The sequence below is a fragment of the Pseudopodoces humilis genome, chromosome 2 (assembly GCF_049639895.1).
Source record: "Pseudopodoces humilis isolate 2021_Gansu_Grassland_sample_001 chromosome 2, ASM4963989v1, whole genome shotgun sequence".
Taxonomy (NCBI): domain Eukaryota; kingdom Metazoa; phylum Chordata; class Aves; order Passeriformes; family Paridae; genus Pseudopodoces; species Pseudopodoces humilis.
In genome coordinates this window covers 95,697,937-95,720,504 of record NC_142201.1, presented here as the reverse complement: position 1 = coordinate 95,720,504, position 22,568 = coordinate 95,697,937, and the positions used below count along the sequence as shown (strand labels likewise).

Sequence of the window (22,568 nt, the reverse complement as noted above, 5' to 3'; positions counted from 1 at the left end):
ATATACAACTTAGAAGGATGTAGTAAATAGAGACCAGAAAGAGTACAGAGGTTAAAGTCAACATAGAAGTTCACTTGCCATTCCTATCAAAGTGCCTCTGACAGCGACTCCTGTCCAGAGACATGAGACAGATGAGACACTTTTGTGAAAAAAAAGGTTTGTTTAAAGTTCAAGAGAAAAATGAAGACTCATAATCATGAAGTAATCTTGTAATGATCCAACGGCACACAGTCCTGGACAATTTTTATGTGAGAATTTGTACATGGATTGGGCACGATATTTGAGATTAGGTTTATAGCCAAATACAAGAATGGCATCACAAGACTCTAGTGAGGTGGCAATACCTCTGTGGTACTGTATTTTAGAAGGGGGAAAAGACAAAAAAAATATCAAACCCCAAAACCAACAAAAGCAGAGTGACTTCAGCAGTAGAGTGAGAATATGTAGAATATGTGTGAGCCCTGCAGACAAGATCAGTGAAGAAGGAAAAGGAGGAAGTGCTCCAGGTGCTGGAGCCCTGTAGCCCATGGTGCAGACAATGGTGAGGCAGGATATGCCCCTGCAGCCCATAGGACACCCCATGCTGAAGCAGGAGGATGTCCAAAAGAACCTGTCACTCTGTAGGAATCCCATGCTGGGGCAGGCTCCTGCCAGGACCTGTAGAGCCATGGACAGAGGAGCCCATGCTGGAGCAGGCTCCTGCCAGGACCTGTAGAGCCATGGACAGAAGAACCCATGCTGGAGCAGGCTCCTGCCAGGACCTGTGACCCCACAGGGGTCCCTCATTGGTGCACTGCACCCCATGGAAGGGGCCCACACTGGACCAGCTCACTGAGAACTGCAGCCCATAAGAAGGACTCACATTGGAGAAATTTGTGGAAGACTGTCTCCCATGGGATGGACCCCACACCAGAGAGAAGGGGAAGACTGTGAGGAAGGACCAGCAGAGAAAACATTAAAGTTAAGCCCAAGAGTAAGAAAGTAAAAAGTAAGAAAGAAGGGCTGGGGGGCGGAGATATTTTAAGCTTTAGTTTTTATTTCTCATTATTCTACTCTGATTTGATTAGTAATAAATTAAACTAATTTACTCAAGTCATCTGTTTTGCCTGTGACAGTAATGGGTTAATTATCTCTCCCTGTTCCTCATCTCAAACCCACCCATTTGAGCCTTTCATTCTATTTTCTCTCTTCCTTGTCCAATGTAGGAGGGGAGTGATAGAGCGGCTTTTGTAGGCCCCTGGCATCCAGCTAGGGTCAACTCACCAAGACTCACCAGCAGAACACTTAACAGCTGTTTTGTACTTATGCTTCATACCTTTGTTAAACATTTAGTAATCTTTCTTAATCATCTAGGAAAACTTTAATATACAAGGTGCCCACACAAACAATGGACTCACTACAAGTCCCATTCCTGACAGGAATTGTGAAATTGATTTTCAGTCATCTATCAGTAACATCTACCAGCAATCCACTAAAGAGTGAAGAGATTCTCACATTGCAATTAGAGGTCTTGCTGAGAGGTTGGAGATGTACCCTGTTAAATAAGGGTACTAACTTAAATAGATAAGAATTGTCAATAGTTGCTGACAAATTTAAAATTAACAGACTAATTTACCATTATTAGCCATGTTGCTTTAATAAAACCACAAATATACTATTGCTTACAGTCAGAGATAACCAGGACTGTATTAAAACCAGCATTTGGATTAGACATAGAAGAGTGCACAAGTTCCACAGCTGCAAATTCCTCAGAACAATGGGTTTCTGAACATCATTCAGGTGACACTGGTGGAAAACATCAAGTTCCCATCTTTACCTCCAGTCACTTGCAGTAAGCAGGCTGACCTCTTTCCCTCTTATTTTTAATTATTATTATTTTTTTATATCTAAATTTGTCTGAAATTTGTATAGAGATGAAGAAAATAATTTAAATAACACACCTGCCAATCTTCCACATTTATAATACCCATGCCTCTTGAAGGAAAACGGATTGAACTCCTTCACAGTCATTACCCAGAAAGTGGGATCTAGCATCAGGCAGAAGGAAAATTGTGCCTTATCTATTTACATAATGTATCATTTTGTAATATATGGCATACTCTTATTGCAACATTATATCAATTATTTACCAAAAAAAGCTTTAATAAATTTAACTATGTTGCTCCCACTTACCAACCGCTTTAGAATAATTTAAAGCTCATTTCCTGATGCACTGAAATTATTCTAAATCGTGCATGCTGGCAAACACAAAAACCTTTTTACTCCCCATTTGCAAAATGACATCTACTCTATTTCCATCTTTGTTTTCAGACTCAAGATTACTTTAGCACTTTATTTCTTAATCTGTCAAATAGCTTCATCAAAAACCAGAGTAACACTTACTCCTCAAACCCCCATAGATTCAAAGTTACGAAAGCTACACATAACATTTTACCAAAGTTGCATATTAGACAAAAGAAATCATATAACCTTTCTTCCTTTCATTTGTAGAAAAATCCCCTCTGCTAAAAAGCCTGCAAACATTGGTAACAACATGAAGGGAGAAAGCCTGATGGATTTGTTATTACAGAATGCCTGCTGCATGGCTACAGTGAAAGGCAGCTTTCCATTATTAGCTGAATTTTCTTCCAATTCCTGCTCTCTATTAGTGTATGATCACTCCTGTTCTGGTCTCAGGCACACGAATACAGAGACAATAAAAGCCATCAGTGCTGGTGCAGCCTCTAGCATTTGAAGTTTTAGCAGTCTGAAAAACTAAAAGCCAAAAAATATGGAAAAAAGGGTATTTACTTCCCTTACAATCATTCTACACATCAGAATCAAATACAAGCAAGAGACCTTGGAGAATACTTAAAAATAAGCATGTTAATACAGACCCACTGGCACTTATTTCATCACAGATTTCTGCCACAACTCCACACTGTGCTTTTAGCCTTCCAATTCTCTGATCTGGGAAAGGCTTATTCACCTGCTTTCTTAGAATCCAAAGGAATATACTGCATACTCAGAATTAAATATGAATGAATAGGATCAGAAGCCAAGGGTGTGTTTTTAAAAATCATAAGCAAGGTCAATAAAACATATTACTAAAATGTTTTATAAATAAATAAAAATGTTTAAATAAAATTACTAAAAATTACTAAAATTACTATCCTAGACATGTGGCTATTTCTAGAGAGTCCAACATTTGTAATTTTCATTTTTTGAAGTGATCAATTTTTTATAATTTCCTAGTTATTTATTTGGACAGTATTTGCACAGGTTTTTCTCTTTATTATTGTTTTGCAAAACTGATGGGGCAAAGAGCAAACCAGCTCTGGCAGCACTGATGGAGTGAAATCAAAAGCAGTTGCAAGTCTCAGGTCAGAGTGCTGGGAACAAGAGTGGAGACTGAAGCTAAGTTCAGGATGTAAGGAAGAGGTAAAAAACAGACTTAACAAGTAAGAAGGGTGGTGGGAATGTCAGCATAGAGAACTGTGTGTGGAGGTGAAGGATGGGTGAGGAACCCAGATAGAGAGACTTTTGACAGGTAGCAGAACTCAGAACTGTATGCAAGCAAAGAAATTGGGACAAAGCAACATTCTCAGGGTTCCAGAACCTGAATGAAAAGGTTGGGTGGAGTTGACAGAGAAGGGTTAAGATGAGCAGTCTAAAAGGAAAAGGGTAACAGACAGCCTAGGTGTATAAGCTCAAAACACTGCAAAAAAGGACAAAGTGCTCAGCTGCAGCATGCAGCTGGCTAAAGGGCCTCAGGAGTAGGAAGCAGCAAAAGAGGAAGGTGGCAAGAAACAGCCTGTAACAGGGAATCAATGAGTGACAGCGACAGGCAGCAGAAGGAGTCAAGTTGAAAAAAGTGGATGTTTCCTTAAAAAGATTGATTTGATCCATGACCATAAAAAACCATATTGCCTGTAATTGCATGGTTACCATAAGGCATCACTGCTCAGCAGAAGCGTTCTTGTATGATGCGAGAGCATTTACACACTTAAATACATTCACACTTCTTTAACTTCTGTTCTAGATGTCCCAGTACTTATAAAATTCTAGCTTAAGACAATTATACCACATCTCTAACACAAATTTCTACCATTACCACTTCTGTTGGTGATGCTTTCAATCAGATGAACTCAGGGCTCATTTACAAACTGGGTCAGCACCATTATCTCCATTTTACAGATGAAAAATGAAGGTGCTGTAGATCAGTCTGCATTATTAATGTCAACTCTCAACCTTTAATTCATTTTACTGTCATTTTCCTTGAAATATTCATTTTTACTTCTGCACTAAGGGTATTTTTGTCATGTATTTCTAATGCATGTCAAAAGTACCTGGAGCATAGCAGGGGCCATTTTCGGCATTCTCAAGACTCTAAATAACATAATAAAGTTGCACAGTGCCAAACTCCCACACTACCAAAAAAGAAATCCACTCTCCCCTGATCTTACCTCTCTGGCTGAACATGCTCCACTTAACTGTAGCATCTCCAGGGAAAGCTCCTTTGTGCTCCCAAAATTCAGCTTGTTCTCACATCCCCATTTTTCCTCCTAGTCCATAGCTTAAAAAATGCAAGAATATCATGCTACGTACTCCCTTCAATTTCTAAGGCAGGCACCCGCCATATCCTGCATCTGAAACCTTCATTCTACAACACCTAAAGATAGCATACTGGTTATGGTTTTTATAGGTGTTATATTCTGGAAGACTTATTCTGGAAGTTATATTCTGTTATATTCTGGAAGACTTTCAGAAAAGAAGCTGGGATATCTCACAGCTGCTTCCTTAGGCAAATTCACACAGACTTTTCAGTATTTTGAGAGAGGCAAATGATCAGGACTGCCCTTAAACCCAAGGATGACTTATAGCAATGTACCATGCTCCCTTCTCCTTCCCATTTTATTTTTTTCTGAAATGCTAACCCTTAATAAGAGGTTTGTGTCTTCTGAAGTAAGAGGTTGGGCCCAATGACCTGAATGCGCAGCAACATAAAAACTGAATTTTCACTTGTGAAGAACTTGAGGCCTGGCTCTCTCTCAAAGAACACCTGCACTCTTCTACTTCTACAGGTAACTTCTTTTGCTGCTGCTAGACAGAATACAAGACCTAGCCCCAACCTTAAGATGAAGACCACCGAGCTCCCCCCAACATCTTGCAGATGCAGAACAACTGCTAACAGGAAGGAGTTAGTGCCAGACAGAATGGCTTTCTAACAAACTACAATCTGATGGTAACAGTGAAAAGCTTTCTAAAACTCTGAGATTTCTTCACAGCTTTCCTTCTTAAAAATAATCTGATACTTTTTTTAAAAATTCAATTGAAGCTGCTGCTAGGAAAACCATGAGGCTTTTCTCTATGCACATCTGTATTGTTACCTGCCAGTCCTTACAAAAAATGATGCTCACTGCCTCTTTCTTTGCACATTGGGATACGTTGATTCTTCTGATACAAGGACACCAACTTACCTTAGGATAAAAATTCTCTTCTTGTACACAAATTCACATCATAAAAATAAAGTGATGAGGTCACTGTGTCCTCAGTGTAACATCTGGAGATGCTAATCTTGTATTGCAGACCAGGATGGACTGTTTCTGAAGAGCCATCCCACAGAGAAGTAATGAAGAACACTGATTTAACAAAACAAAAGAAAAAAATAATCAAGAAGAATATTTAAAATACTTATCCAAAAATTAAAACATAAATTGACAAGGCATGAAAGAGATCTGATCTTTTTTCACAGCTGTCTTTGCTTAGCTGCACATTTAGCACCATTTCACAGAATTTTATAACAGAAAAACTCATCTTCTTTCAGGTTTCAAGGCCTAGATATATTAGAACCACTGACAGAAAATGAAGCTGATACAATGTCTGGTTTTTGGGGTTTTTTTTGCAGCTGGTGTCATTGTCAGATTCATTTGGTTGAGATTTTCAATGATACAGAAACTAGACTTCAACCTGAAGTTCAGCCCGAGGCTCACTTACCCATGCAGTGAATGTTTAATCTAATGGAAATAAGAAAATCATTCATCATCAAGAAAATGGTGCTTCTTTAGGGAGTGTGGGTGTATGACTGTTGAGGAGGAAAGCAGAGGTCATTTAATTATATTTTCTTCTTCCCTCTTCTCTAGCATTTACTGTCTCTTGTCTAAGTGCACTCTAGGTCTTGACAACTAAATGAACAGATGCTATCCTTTTAGCAGGCTTGTTTTTAAGAATGTTCATTCCAGGAGAAGAATTTTCTAAAAACATATGGTAAGCTAAATATATTGAAGATTTTTCTCAGCTGGCTTTATCTGTACAGGAATATACCTTTCAGGTGAGATGCTCAGAATATCCACCATTAAGTTATTAGGGTTAAAATCCCCAGGTGAAAGGTACAACATACCCCAGAAAGGGTGAAAGGGAAAAGAATTCTCTCTCCTTGTTAGTCTTAGAAATCTAATCATGATTGTAATTGATTTTTATAGTGATGTGACACTGCACTTGCTGCATATCATTGTAATATCAGCCATGTTGATTTAAATCCTACAAAACCTAACACAAAAAGACAGGCTGCAGAGCAGGCCACTGCATGAGACAACAGCATTTGACAGATGATCAGGAGCCCAGCTGACCACAGCAAGTCACCTGTGACACCAAAAGGCATGCCAAAATTCAAAGGCTTTATTTACAGCAGTGCCTTTGAGCAAAAAAGTCTAGTCTGCCAAAATAACAATACATGTCCTACCTCAGCTACTACCTGCTCTTGACAGTGGTGCTGAAGGATGCCAGAGCCCTTCTCCTTCTCTAAGGAGCATCCTTTGCAGATCATTTAATCATGAGAGAATTCAAACTCTTATCCTTAACAGCTGAATAAATATTTCATTATTTTTGTAGCAGCAAGCTAAACATAAAAGCAAAGTATGTTAGCCATGCATAAGTAGGTAGGATCAAATATTCAGTATTGTGTTTGGTTCTCAATCTTAACAAAAGGATTTTTAGCAGACGACTAAGCACACTAAGTGGCACAGTCAGTCGGATAAAATTAAACAAGTAGACTTGCGTCAGCAACATTAGGCCCTTAGCTATGTGTGAAGAACAATATTAGAAGCGACAGGGGAACAAGTTCCACATAGCAAGCAAAACCTGAAGACTTATTGCTGCATCAGCAAGGGATAAGAGTAGATACCCAAACACACGTATCCTACCTTTGTTTGTTTCATCCTTTAGCAAGAAGTCAACTCTGACACTGCAAACCTGAGCAATGAGTAGACAGCAAGCCACACATCACCACTCAGAGCATGGGCACAGAGTGAAAAATAATCTGTTTGCAGGAGCCTGTTTGTACATACAGAAACATTATGTAAATTTGAACACAATTGATCACAGACACAGGAAAAGCTTAAAAAAATAAAGCAAACTCATAATGGAGAGTGTCCAGTACAAATAGCTCAAATTTCACTCTGCCTTGGACCTTTTTCTAGAGCTTCTACAACTCCAGCAGACTAGCCACCACACATTTACTTTTCCTTAAGGAATGGTAAATGTCTTATTAAGACCCCAGAAAATATATACAAAAGTTAAGTGTTACAAGAGCAAGGTAGAAGATAGCAAGATTGTCATGCTCCTCTCATGACCTGACCTGAACTTTCCCAGCAGCTCGTGACTTCACTTACCATTTTAGGCTGGTGGGTTTATTTGCTGACCAGGTACTGCTGCTGCACAGGATTGCAAAAGGTAGCACCCCACCCTTAATGAAAGTTTACTAACCAGCCAAGTGTCCAGCAGAACCTACATCTCCTGCCTCATCAGATACCACCACACACATCAGACACATTAGGCCATTTGAAAGACCTGCTCCTTCCTTCAGATCTTTTGCATTTTCCCTGATGCCTAAGGTTGGTATAGGCTGCATTAAACCAAGCTGAAACCATGTCTGCAAAGCAAAAGTGATTTTGTGAAGTCATGATAAGCCTGTCCTACATGAGGTCAGACTAAATCTAAAAATTATAAGAGGCCTTTTTTTAGGATTTCTGCAAAACTGTCTCCTTTTTAAATTCCTGCAGTCTTGGTGCCTTCAATGGTGGCACTATATATAGCATGCATACTAACCAGCACCCCATTTTGCCTTCCTTTTCCAAGTATAACAATAAATTTCATGTTCTTAGAGAAAAAGAGGTATGTTAGGAGACAAAAAAGGGGAACAAAGCAGCTTGGTGAGTTACCAGCTAGAAACTCACTCCATTCTGACAAGTTCAACATTTCTTTGTCATGGTTATGTTCTTTCTGTATCCATCTAAGAGTTTCCAAAATTTTTGGAGAGAGGAGGGTAATGAATCATATATCAGTTTTTCTTTTGCTATTAACACATATGAGGAAAGGGGGAGAAAGTGAGAAGGAAAGACTAATTAGAAAGATGAGAATTTTAATTTTTTTCCTCTTCAAATTTTCATGTCTATATATCCCAGCATATCCTGAGTTGGAAGGGACCCACAATGATCTTTGAAGTCCAACTCCTGGCCCTGCACAGAACACCCCAGGAACCACACCATATCCCTGAGAGCATTGTCCAAAAGCTTCCTGAACTCTGTCGGGCTAGGTGCTGTGACCACTTCCCTGGGAGCCTGTTCTAGTGACCATCCACCCTCTGGGTGAAGAACCTTTTCCTGATATCCAACCTAAACCACCCCTGACAACTTCAAGCCATTCCCTCATGTCCTGTCACTGGTCACATGATTCAATTTATTTATTACATCAGAGAGAGAGGAAGTGGCTACTGTTTTATATATTTTTTAATTTTTAAGTGAAAAAAATACTGCTACCTAGCAAAACTGATGATCCCAAGGATTTTCTATAGGTTACATTAGGTAGAACAAGGATAGAACAAGGGTATAAGCTAAATTCACTTAACCAAGGATCAATACCTTCTCTCCTGCACAATACTCTCTTGATACTTACAGAGATCACATTTTTCTTTCCTGAGATATTTCCAATTTTGCAGCCCCCCAAAGACCCATATGTTTTTTGCAACTGACCAAGATTTCCAATTTTGAAGAAGTTTAAGTGTGGAAGTGTTCACTTTACAGATATTTTTTGCCAGAACATTATAAATTATTCTGATATTTTCATCAACCGAGTTTGATCATTTCATGTTCAACTCCAAAGACAAGCAGCCAAAAAGCAGTCAGCTTCTTTGTGATCAATTTAAAAACAATTGAAGCACAACTAAAATGATCAATGTAAAAATATGCTGTAACACAATTACTGAAGAATGCAATTATAGATCTCTAAACCTTTTAAAGGAAGTTCAATCTAAGTTAGACAATTCCGTAGGTGTAAGCGTATCTCCGTATTAATCTTACTTACAGCCTAGTAGACCTCATTAACAGGAATCAAGCTGCCACAGGATTCAGCTGAAGAGAAAGAGAAGCTTCAGACACAAATTTAGATGAGCTTACATGCATGGTGGAAGAAAAGCTTCTGTACTCAGGCAAGAGGTTTCCTGCATACAGGGATTTGCATTTCACTTTGTTTTATCTTTCCTCTCTGCTCAATGCTCTAGCCTGTCCAGGTCTCCCCAAGTGGCAACTCAAGCCTCTGGCATATTAGCCACTCTTTTCAGGTTTGTATCATGTGCAAATGTGGAGAAGTCCAAGTCCTCTCTCCCATCATCCAAATCACTAATGAAGAAAGTAAACAGCTTTGGACCTAGCATCAACACTTGGGGTGCCTCACTAGCATCTGGCTTCTATCTACATTTTGTGCCTTTGACCACAGCCACCTGAGCCCAGCAGTTCAGCCGGTTTTCAATCCACCTCCAGTCGTATATGCTGTAACATCATTTCAAGGCCAGGCTGGATAAGGTCTTGAGCAACCTGGTTTAGTGGGAGATGTCCCTGCCCATGGCAGAGGGGGTTGGGACTAGATGATCTTTAAGGGCCCTTCCAACTCTTGACATTTTATGAATCTATGATCATCTGTTTCCACGAGGATGCTGCCGAATACCTTTCTAAAGACAGATTAAATAACATCTACTTCTCCTCCACTGGGCCTCTCTTCACAAAAGGATGTTACTTCCCTGTCATAAAGCCATGGCAATTACTTCTGTTTACCCTTTTGTCATTCATAGACCTAAAAACAGCATCGAGGAATAGTTATTCCCTTGCTCCCCGAGGATGGAGGTAAAGCTGATCAGTCCACAGTTCCCTGGATCTTCATCCTTGCCCTGGGTGTGATATTTGCTATCTTCCAGCCCTCAGTCACCTCCTGATCACTGCGACTTTTTAAATGCTGTCACATCACTCAGCCCTCTCAGCCTGCATGGGGGCATCCTGTTCCAGGGATATGTATGTGACCAGTTTAAATGTTCCATAACCTGATTCTCCACTAACACTAACCACCATTTTCGACTGTCTTCCTAACTACAGAATTTTCTTCTAGTCTCAAGAACCTGGGATTCCTGAAAAGTTAATCTTATCATTAAATACCAAGCTGAAGAAGATATCAAGTACCTTCAGCCCTGTAAGTGTCCTTTGTTACCAGAGCCTCTGCCCCATTCAGTGGCAGGTCTGTTTTCCCTCAGCTTCTTTTTGCTGCTGACATACTGCTAGAAGATTTTCAGTCACTCCTTACAACCGCTCACCAGATTCACCTCCAGCTGGGCTTTGGTTTCCCAATCCCATCCTTGGCAGATTGGAGAGTTACTCTACCTACTGTCTTGGCAACCTAACCCTGCTCCTGCCCCTTGCACCCTTCTTCCTGTGCTCAAGTTTTGTCAGGAGCTCCTTGCTCACCCAAGCAGGCCTCCTGCCACCTCCTGCTTGATTACATGCTCTTGGAGATGGACAGCTCTTGAGCTTGTTGAGTCCATTTTCTCCATCTGGCTGGAGTTAAAGGAGATGCAAAGGATTCAGAAATACCATCCTGAGAATGAGATGAACTGGGAGCAGGCCAAAAGCAGAGAAGCACAGGAGAGCACAAAGTCTATAAGGACCCTGCTCTATGGTCCCTCTATGGCTGGCACAGACTGCAAAGCACAGTGCAATTTCAGGATACTCTGATATTGCTCTAATATTGTACCTAAGAGCTGTCAGTTGTCCCAGCATACAAAGGTGGATTGCAGCTATCCTTCTTTCTTGTTACTTTACAATCTGGTTCAAAGAGAACAACTGAGAACTGGGGTCTCGGGAGCCAAAAGTCACACTCCCGTTTTTGACCCAAGGCAAGGGGAGGCTCTCCTCATACTTTTAAGCTATTCAACAACTCTCTTCCTAAATTACTGAGTGTGACTTTACTTCCTGATCCTTGAGAGAAACCCTTGCCATTTCTCACTTTGGTTTCTCTGACCTGCCATGCCTTAGTCTCTCACTGCAGCCTATTCCATTAAAGTTAGAAAGGTCCCACTTTGCTTCACTGTCACGCCAGGCTTAATTTCCACGCTTCTAAACTAATTTTTAAAAAAATTACTCAAAGATGTTATCAAAAGGCAAAACATCAAAGCTCAACGTTAATGAAGTTGTAACAACTTAATGCTGTGTCCTGTGTTAAGCAAAGCCATGGCCTGTTTAGCACTAGAAAGGTTATGACCAGCAAAAGTTTAAACAGGAGCTTGCTTTGTTTGCCTGTGAAAAAGCATTTATTGAACTCACCAAGTCTCATGCTCCAGGACACCTCCTGCTCACTTATCAGCTCTCTGCAGCTGTTCTCCGGGTCTCACTTGTTGCCGTGGAGAGGAGAGGAACTGGACACAGCAAAAAGGCTGCCCCCAAGAGCTGTCCTGCTGTGCCACAGGCCTCTTCTGATGGAGCACAGGACCCCAGCACACTGCACACCACACACCTGGAGGCACAGCCTGCTCTGGGCTCATCACACCCACTGAAAACACTACAAGCCTCCCCTGTCAACTGATTCAAAACATGGATTGTCCCATATCAGTATCCAGATAATCCAAGAAGTCTGATGTCCGCGGCTCTTGGCCCAAGAAGTTGGCTGATTTTCAAACCTCTACGTCCATTAGAACACAGTTCAATCACTGAAAACAAATTAACATTTGCAAATCAGTTTATTAACTGTAAACATGCTCAAAACACCCACCCATCTTTCAAGTACAGGAGAAGCAAAGGCTTGGCAGCTTCCTGCCTCAGAAACCTCAAGAGTCTCTCACAAACTGTTTGAAAGAACTACTTCAGCTCCTGTCAGTGCAAAAATCATGCTTGCTCTGTCTACATGCACAGCCTGAAACCGTAAATCCCTGCCCTGCTACTGCAGCCAGGGATACTCCTCAGTACTTATGTCTTGAATAAAACTGCTGCAGGTACCCACCACCTTAGGATGTATTTATTCACAGCTCTTTTCACTACTGGTAAAACACTTCTCTGGAGTGAGTCATCAAAGGGTTATTTTTCAGGTTCTTTAGAGCAACCTATCATCTACAGCTGCCAGTTATTAGTACCTTCCAGGCTGGTTTTATTTCTTCTGTAATGAGGTAAATGTCTATGCATACATGCACATATACATAAATTAAGCAAATATACATTCATACATACATATACATGTATGTATTTTTTAACAGGGAAGCAAAGGCCTTGTTTGTTAGGCTGCTAAATAAAGCAAGAAGAATTTTTTTCCCAAAGGAAATGTTTGAAAGAAAATCAGAAAGTGGCTTTGAATCGATACAACTTCCTCAGTCAATCCTGCAATAAATCCAAACCAAGGAAGATAACTGCAGCAAAGTGAGTGAAAATTAAGTCTCTTAAGAGCTGAAAAGCTACACAACACTTAAGCATTGCAAGAAAAAGACTGACCAAATGTTTCAATTATGAATAACAATAATTTTTAAAAATCACTAGGCTGCTGAGCAAGCCTATCAGTTTCCAGCCCCTGGTTTCCCACTCTAGGCTTTGTTCTGGGTCTGCACCCCAACCATCTCAGCGTTTATTACTGAGGCAAGTAGCTGTGTAAACTGCAGATCTCAGGATTCAACAGACTTAGGGCATGGAGGGCAGGTGTCACTGTCACAAGAGTCCTGTCACACAAGACTGAGGCAGAGACAGACAGTCATAAAGAGACCAAACGCTCTTGACCAGACTTCACTGGGTATCAGTGGCATCAAGGACTCATTTCTCCCACACCTCTTGACAATTCGATCACACGAGACATAACTTGTATTGAAGAAGGTTGTGCAAAGTTACACCATCAACTCTCTCTCCCTGCACCCCAGAGAACTTTTCCTCAGGGGGAAAGTAATCATTCTCTACAGCCACCTGAAAGGAGGTTGTAGTGAGGTTGCTGTTTGTCTCTCCTTCCAGGTGACAGGAGATGTGAGAAAATGGCCGCAGGCTGTACCTCAAGGGGAGATTTAGATCAGATACATGGAAAATTTTCTTCTCTGAAAGGGTGGACAGATGTTGGAATCAGCTGTCAATGGAAGTGATAGAATTATCATCCCTAGAAGTGTTCAAAAGGCTTGTGGATGTTGCACTTGAAGATTTGGCTTAGTGGTGAACACCACTGTGTCAGGTTAGCAGTTAGTGTAACCCTGGGGGTCTTCTCCAACCTCAAATTCTTTAGGCACTCAGTTTGAGGGCAAAAATTGCATGCAGTATTGTTAGGATACTGGTTTGTAGAGAGAATGAAGTTCAGCATCCAATTCACAGGGAGAGCTGACGTGTAGTGCAAGCCTGTCAGCAAGATTTTTTTTTTTTCTTTTCTCAAAGGAGACAGATTAACCAAATGGAAGGGGGAGAAAAAGCAGTGGGAGGAATATATACCATCACAAATTACTTTCCTTTTATTTAATTTGGGTTTCCTTTCTGTTTCTTAAAGGGGTACTTCTGGCTAAACAGATGTATCAGATCTTGCCTAAGGTTCTCTTAAAGATTGTCAAGGAGCACAATTATGGCATGTACAGGAAGGATACTTCAATAAGAGCAAAGGGAAAGAACAACAACAAAAAAAAAAAAAAGACATCACAATTTCCTTCTGACATTAAAGGAAATGCTTTGGTGTGCCTTACAGCACCAAAAGATAGGTACATCCCCTACAGACAGCTGCAAACCCTAGCAGTTTTTATTCTCTCTACTTCTGTCTCAGACCAGAAACGTTCTAAGCTACTATAGAATTCAAGTCTTCAATTGGTCACTGATTTATCTTTTCTTCAAGTTGAGTCTTATTTTTAGTTGACTCATAATGCGTTCTTTTTCTTCTAAAAAAGTGCAGTTAAAAAAAAAAACAACTCAGTTTTCAGAACATGCTCTCCTCTCCAAAAAAGTCTGGTTTAAAACTCTACAGAACTGGCTACATAAGAACTATGTCTCCCTAAAACCAGTATGCCTGAAAGAAGGTAAAAAAGAGAGCCAAAGTACCTCTTAAAAAAACCACATCAATAAACATTTTACTGCCAGCCCAAGGAAAACTCCATCCATGAAAGCTACAAATGAATTTCACATACAGCCACAACTCAGCAGTTGTTCCCAGGTTTTGCTAAATGACATTCTCTATCCTGCTGCAACCACCACATAGGATACATCACCAAGAGATCAATATGGTCTTTCTTCCCAGCATATCTATACTAACACAGGTCTTGAAAATAGTGGATGTACTAAGTGAACTCTATAATGATGGATAACACTGTAACCCTCACCACACACCTCAGGCCTCACACATCACTTTTACCACCCAACACCAACACTTACTCCACAGGATCAGCAAATATACACCACATGCAACGTGAGATCAAATAGGATAGCCCTTCTACCTCCAGAAGGCAAACATTTCTACAGGTGTAGTTCCACTTCAGAATCAAAAATCAGGCCAGAGAGATGGAAGAAAGTAAATTCCACAGCTTTGAAGTTTGTGAAGGATCTACTGGCCCATTTTAAAATACGCTACAGGAAAATAAAAAACTAAAGGACAAAATAAAGAAAGTTCAGAGAGCCTTCCCCAGGGTGGTGGAGAACCTGGCTGATATACCCAAAAGCCTGTCCATTCCTTAGGAATGTCTCAAACCACGCCTTTAAATGATGTCATGTCTCCATAGCAGCCACTCTCTTTCTGGCCCCGGAGAAGTAAATCTTCAAGGAAAGAGGCAAGCATATTTGTATTAAACCAGGTAAGTTCTCTCAATGACAAGTGCGTTGCCTGAGATACAGCATGTAAGCAGACATCCCTACACCTTCATTGTCAAAATGCTGTTTGGAAAGAAAAGAGCAAATTACTTGGAAAGAGGCCTGAAAGAGCAACCTGACTGCCTAAAAGGCAGAGCACTGCAGGAAAAGAAGAGAATAATGCTTTGTGGGATGATAACATCCCCTACACTTCCCATGCAAGAGTATACTTATTTCACAGACAGTAAATTCCCCACCAATGACAAAAATCTGGAATATTCAAAAGAGAAAATACAAGAAACCATGTAATTTTAGGAGCAGACAAACAAGTGCCTGAACCACATCATCTGCTGAAGAGGAAATCAAACCCCACAACCAAGCACCCTGATGCAGTAACCCTGGCAGAGGATGTACATTGTAAGCTCTGTACAGCCTCCCAAGCCAGTGAAATGTTTGACAGGAGAATACAAGTTGGCAGCATTGCTTAATCTGCATTTTCAAGGGCAGAGCTGAAATTGCAGTTGCACACAGTGCAAACACAGATCATTGAAGGGAATTCTTCTATACCTTCTCCTGAAGGAGGACAGCCAATCATCTTCCCTTTCCAAGTGCAGGTCTCTACATCTACCCATGCTCCCTGGGAGACATGAAAGTGGTTAAATAAACAGCTCTGCTCCTCTTATTGTCTTAACACAATATCAATAAGGGCAATCTGGAGAAGGATTATATTCTTTGGAGTCCTTTTTGCATCAAACCAGGTTAATAAAGAAGTAGAACCTAAACCTGTCTCTGTTCCATGGGAGCATATTTCCACAATTATCAGTACTGGTCAGTCCTAAAGAAGACAGTCATCACTTTTGGAAAAGCGTGACCTGTTTCTTAATGTCCTATTTCTATACCTAATGTCTGGCTGCTCAGTTCAGCTGTTATGAAGTAGCAGCAACTATTGCACAGGCAAAACCAAAGTATCTTGATTCCCTGCAGTTCTGGAAAACATTTCCATCAATACATGAAAAAAATTACTCCAGGAGAGATGTTTCACAAAAACAGAACAGTAGGGAAACCCTGCCAAAAGGTAATGTTCAGAGGCCCCAGCTACCCACCATTAATAGCCTGATTTTCAGAGCTGTTGAGCCCTTTCTTTCCTCCCAAGAAAATTTTGAGCACTAATTTCTTCTGAGGGGGAAAAAGCAGATAAAGTCCAAAATGAGTGAAAATTCCAGTTAGTCCTTCAAGCACCAGCCCTGGTGCCTGGGGAAGGGTAGCTGCATATCCTGCTGTGGCAGCTTGAAAGAGTGACCCCACCCAAGCATTTAGAGCAGAGGTAACACCTGCTTTACTCTCTGCAACAGTCTTGAAGTATTTGCAATTAACAGGATGAGATTTTTCCTCCCCTTTGGAAAAGGGTCAGATGTAATCCATTAAGACTGATGTTATTGTTCACACAGAACAGATTGAAGTGAAGGCAGAGTTAGGAAAGAGGTAACTAAGGGCAGGTACACTAAAGACATATACAGCTGTGGATACCAAGTATAAAATCAATATTATTTTCAGCCCCCAAATAAAGAACTATGGAGCAGGTAGGGGCACATCATGAAGAGAAACTCAGAAGTAGGAGTTGCAAAGGTGTTTTTTGAAATAACATGAAGTTACGTTCCTTGCCACAGAACATTATGGATATATTTCCATGGGCCAGAAAAAGCCTGGACACAATAAATACAAATACAAATGCTAGTAATACAAATCACCTCTTCTTGGTTCAGGATGCCTCCATGTCCCCAGTTCCTCTGCCTGGGAAGAGAATTCTAGGAAAATATACTTAATCCCAGGCGTGTTCCCATACCTTCTGTTAGACCTTACTGACCCTCATCAGAGAGAGGACCCTAACTTAAATGGGCTTGCATGTGACAAGACCATTCTCAGGAGAACACAGGCCATTCTAGGACATGGGTCTGAGCTCTCTACAGGATGCAGATACGGTACAGTGAGGCAGGCACAGAGTCAAAGCCCCTGTCTCTGTCTGACGGAGCATCCAGTACCGGTGAAGATTTGTTACAAAAAGAACAAGAAGCATTATCAAAGAGATTAATATTCAGCTAGTAACAAGGGGAGCTGAATTACCAATTGTAAAACAACATCTCATCTATTTTTAATATTAGCACTCCTCTTAGCAGTATGAAACAGGGAAGAAGAAAGGAAATAGAAAGGAAAAATAGGGAGGAATATCTTCTCTGTTAACCTCTTCATATCTCCAAACTAGATAGTAAATGGCAAAAGAAGCATAAACCAATTACAGGAGTGTCACAGAGATGTTTTAAAGGTTAGGTCAAAAAAAAATCCTGATGTCAAAAAAAAATCCTGACGTCAAAAAAAATGTGGAATAATAAAAAAAATCCAATATTGTTCGGATAATTCCTCAGAACTCAAAAAAACCCAAACTCCTATAGAATATCTTTAACAATTTTTGCTTGCATGTAAAAGCATTGAATCTATTCATTCATTTTTGAAACATACCACCAATTATATATTGGCCAAGTATCTAATCATTGAAAGAGTGACAAGTCCAAAATTATAAAGAACATTGCTACTGTTGTTATAATGATCTATTCTTGCTGCTTCTCACATTTTTCTCTTTCTTCACATAGTGATGATACAGATGAAACAGGCCACTATTGTAAATCATGCAGCTACAAAATGCATTCCCTCTCCCACCCCGGTCATTTAAGCTTTTCTATTCAAGGTCTAATGCAAACAGAAAAAAAAAATAATAAAATTTGTAAGATCCTATTGTTAACTCTTAGTACAATGAGCTTGTTAACAAAGAAAGTACAGTCTTCAAATGTGAATATTCAAAGCTAGGCACTTAAATCCATAAATGCCATTCAAACACAAGGGTCAGTATCCGAAGTGAAGTCTCTCTTCTTTACTCAAGTGTCCTTTGAAAACAGCTTCTGCTCTTATTCAGAGGAAATGTCTGAAGTGTTGACCTCAATATCTGCTGTCTCCTCATCAACACATCTTACCTCTTTTCCTTGTCTGTTGTGTTTTGTTTTTTTCCCAATGAATTAGTATTTTATTATTAAATAATGATGCAGACCTTGATCACTTTCTAAAAATTGTCTGTCAAGTGCATTCAACTGGCAGGCAACAAGAGCAACTTGGTGACTCAGAGCATAAATCAGTTTTTCTGGATAATGTGAAGCCAGAGAAAATGTGTTTTTAATACTTTCATGATCTAATTGCTGTTGCCTGCAGTAGAAGAATGGACTTAATTGTCCACATCTTTTCCACGTATACTCCTGTGCTCTGAGCTTAGCTTGTAGATGACCAGATTCACTGTGGAACCATAGAAATTCAGAAAGCTTATCCTAACCCTGCTTCCTTTGTAAACTTTATTAATGGGTTTTCATAGGGTAGCTACATTTTGGATATTTGTCTTGTTTTTGCAAGCACAAGAAGCTCATACAAAGCCCAAATGGTGAATATTGTGTTATTCCCTGAATTTTCAGAATAACCCAGCAAAGGATAAAATAAGGCTCAAGTTGTCAAAGTTTTAACTTGCTACTCTTCAGCTTATGTAATCATCACACTTTAAGGAAAAGAAGCTGTCACAAACAGATGTACCTGATGCTGCTACTACTATGGCAGCATAGTTAAAACCAACTGATTTTTCAAGTTCATGTAAATATACATACATACATATGTATTTAAACACACATAGGACAGTCAAACACTTAAAAAAAAAAAAAAGCTTTTCATTAAACCATAATATCACCACATAAGGAGGGTAAAAGTATTATATAAAATAAAAATTATGTCTAGCACAGATCTATTGCTTAAGCCACTAAAAAAGAAATCAATTAGCAATTAACTGTACAGATTTTGACCACAGCAGTTGCCAATGCTGTTTTTTCTCCTTCAAAGAAAAACACATCCAAAATACCCCACCTTCTGTATCTTCCTTCTGTCTTGTACAGGGTTTTTTGAGAAGAGCATGTGGACTCAAGTCTGCTCAACCCAGTGTCTTCTGCCCACCTGTAGAAACAAAAGAACCTTAGGAGCCTTAGGAACTGAGCTGACAAGTAGGGATGCTTCTGCAGTACCACTCTTCCTTTCTGCTCAGCAGAGACCTTATGGGCTGCCCAGGATTTTTGCATTTAAAAATCCTCAAACAGACTTCCCTTCTTAAACTGATCCAACCACTTCTGTGATTGTGCAAATTGTGGCACCAGCTGGAGCACTCTAAGTGTGTGCTGTTCGAGGATGTGCCTCATATTTGGTTTGGTCTACCACCAGTGGCTTACATTTGTAGCCCTGTTGAGAGACACTGAGCAATCACTCCTCATTCACCATTTCTGTGACTCTTATACCTTCCACAGTCACATCAGAGTTTGTTTTGCATGTAAAACCTAATTTCTACCCTTTAGTTCCACAGCAGCAACAGTGTAAGAGCCTGTGCTTGCCAAGAACACTGCTTAGCATCAGAGGCAAAGGCTGTGCTGGCAACAGCAGGAAGGACACTGCCCATGGATGGCTCCTAGCTGTGAAGTAGGACGCACACAGAAAATTCATGCATGATCTAAGACCAAGGTCTTTAAATTCAGACAGACCTTATGTGTCACCTGCAGTGACCTTTCCTACAGCAAAATGCAGTAAGATTGGCTTTAAATTCTATTTTTTTTAATAAATTACTTTTATTAGGTTTGACCATTTGCTCTTAATCTTTCTACATTGATATTACTGCCTTGTTCTCTTCAGGACTCTACAGTACCTGTCTACAGGGAATGAGAAAAATAAGCAGACTAAAGTATATTTCTGTAGCTTTTCATTTTTGCTGGTAGTGAAATTTTACACATCCCTTGATGAAATGCAAGGTCACTCTAAGTGATATCTACTGTGATTTTCAGAGGAGAATCAACAGTCCCTAGGACACTAGTACTCTTCAGCCCCTCTCACTCCTGATGGACAAAGAACAGAAGAGGAAGTGGCATAAAAACCCCTGTATAATAGGTACTATTCAGAAACAAATCTTTTCATCCTATACTTTTAAAAACAGGACTTAAATACATGGGACATCCATCAACAACTTCACTGGAGATAAATCAGCCTTTCCTCCACTTCTTCTGGAAGAAAATTTACTAAGAGCTAGTTTTCTTTCCTCCTTACACTGACGTACCCTTTGACCACACAGAAAGACAAAAAGGTCTCCACAACAATATCAGCATCACAGCTCATTTTCTAGTTACAGAGAGGGCCTAAATGACAGAGGCAAATAAAACCCTCTGCTACTAAGAAGTTTTAACTGAAAACATCCTGCAGTGTAATTTGATGCAGCATGAAGGGATGGTACATCTTTAGCTGTGGTAACAGTGGTTTTCCCCCCTCTACTCTGCCCCTTTTCCCAGCACTAACATGGTTTCCCCCCTTTACCTCCTCACATCACTGGAATCATTTTGGGTTCTTCTTAAAAGGCCTTGAGGCTGTGAGCAAACAGGATGGGCTTGATCATCATTGATCATTTAAATGAGACAGCTAAGTAGAACCAGCTGGGGCTGGAACCAACCAAAGAGGAAGACCATGCTTAACCAGTGCCACAGCAGCACGATTTTCCTTCTGAAGGCATCCATCACTCCCTTCCCCTTACTTAACAGAAGGCCTGTCATCTGGAATGCTGCTGAATTGTGTCTGGCAGAAAATAAAGAGAAGAAAAAGCTAACATTTTGTGTTTGTGCAAGTGCTTCTGCCAGCATTTGGATCATTGCCAGCCTATTCAGTGCAAGCTTGCAGAGGGTTATGATGCTGTCTGGGCATTTGATGAAAACTGTAGAACCTCAGAACAGAGGCTTTTAGGTGTGAATGGTGTGTGCTGCATTGTAATGCAGAGTTGCACTGACATTTGGAGCAGAAAACTGAAATTTCTCAGAATTTGCTTCCCTTTTCCCTCTCCACCTAAACAGGGATCTTCTGATGTCCCATTAATATTCTACTCTTTGAAAAATTACTTATGTAAGGAAGATGAATGTTACAAATTCACTCCTCTGTAATAGCTACTCTCCTGCTTTGAGGGGAAAAAAAAGTCCAGTCTAGAAGAAAGTCATCTCATTCTTTTTTAAATTTTGTGTTAGAATATATAGGCAGCATTATCATTTGAACTATACCTACAATGCATGAGAAATTTTCTAAAACCCTCACAGATGTAAATGTTTTTTCCCTTCTTCAGATGCTATAAATAGAAAATTATTCTTTCTTCTGCTATTCCTAGCATAAAGCCTTTGAGAGCTAGTGTCAGATGGAAAGAACTGCAAACCAGCCCCAGACAAAACACACAGCAGCTACCAACTGCCTAAGGAGACTGATAATACGAGGCTTTACACTTCACAGTCCTTCAGGTGTGAACCTGCCCTCAGTGTGATACACTTCAATGAAACAGAAGAGTTGCAACACGTTTCAACATGGGGGAAAAGATAGAAAAGAAAACAGTTGATCTGCACAGAAGTAACAGCTACAAAGCCTGCATAGCTGGACAGAGTCAATGTCAGACTTTAAATGTTTAATTCAAAGAATTCAAAGATAACATTTTGGCTACAAATAAGTATTCATCTTTACAACCCAAAGTATATTTTACAGTAAAGGATTAGAGGTATACACAAGAAGAAAGCCTGTGTAAGGTGTGAATTGGTAGGACCAGGCAATAGGAGGGAAAAGTGCTGAAGTAAAAGTTTGTAAGGAGATATGAAATCCCAGGACCCCAGGTTGATTTAGGTTCAGAAGCATTAAAAAAAACCCAAAGGAAAGAAGAAGCACCAGACATGTAGCAGACAATCTTGGACTGAATATTCATATGTTTAGGAGACAGAAGAAAAATTGGCACACTCTACCACAGATATTCCAGACCAAAGTATTAAGGGAAGAAACAAGAGAAATATAAACCACTACTGCTCACTCACTCACATATTCCAACCTCTAATTGGAATTAGAGGCATCTCTAATTCATATGTACTTTTAATTAAAGTCATGGTAAAGGTGCTGTAAAACAAGGAGTTCCTGTACAGCACCACAGTGTAGACCCTCACTTGTTGGGGAATCTGGGAGTAAAATATTTTGTCATTTGAACTTCCAGGAGGTTATTTTCACTTGCACTAGGTGCCCAAAAGAGATGTACCATTATAGAGTCTCCTTGTGATTAAAATTGAATAGCTGGAGATCAAGAGAGCTTTGATGTCATATCTAATTACGTGCAGTAATTACAAAAGAAAACAGCAGCAATTATCTCACAGTATGACAGATACACTGAACACTTTAGTGTGGGGTGCTAAGTTTAATTTTCACCAGTACTGTAGCTCATGGCCACTGGTGCCTGCTTAAGTCACCAAATGAAGTTTGACATCACTGACCTAGATCTCAGTGTCAGGAAAGGATTTACAAATTAAAACTAGAATCTAGCAGACTTGCCTAACAGGCTGGAGAGATCAATGTCAACCAGAGCACGAT

At 40.1% G+C, this 22,568-nt stretch overlaps 1 long non-coding RNA gene across 1 annotated transcript in view; it reads right to left on the bottom strand.

The window, feature by feature from the left end:
* The window catches only part of LOC148184929 (uncharacterized), a 74,510-nt gene extending 53,948 nt beyond the window's left edge, over positions 1-20,562 (bottom strand). The window contains exons 1-2 of the long non-coding RNA XR_015771940.1: positions 20,508-20,562; positions 19,026-19,112 (exon numbers count right to left, since the gene is read on the bottom strand). This is a non-coding gene — a long non-coding RNA (uncharacterized LOC148184929). The remainder of the gene's footprint in view (positions 1-19,025; positions 19,113-20,507) is intronic.
* Positions 20,563-22,568: the final 2,006 nt, after the last annotated feature.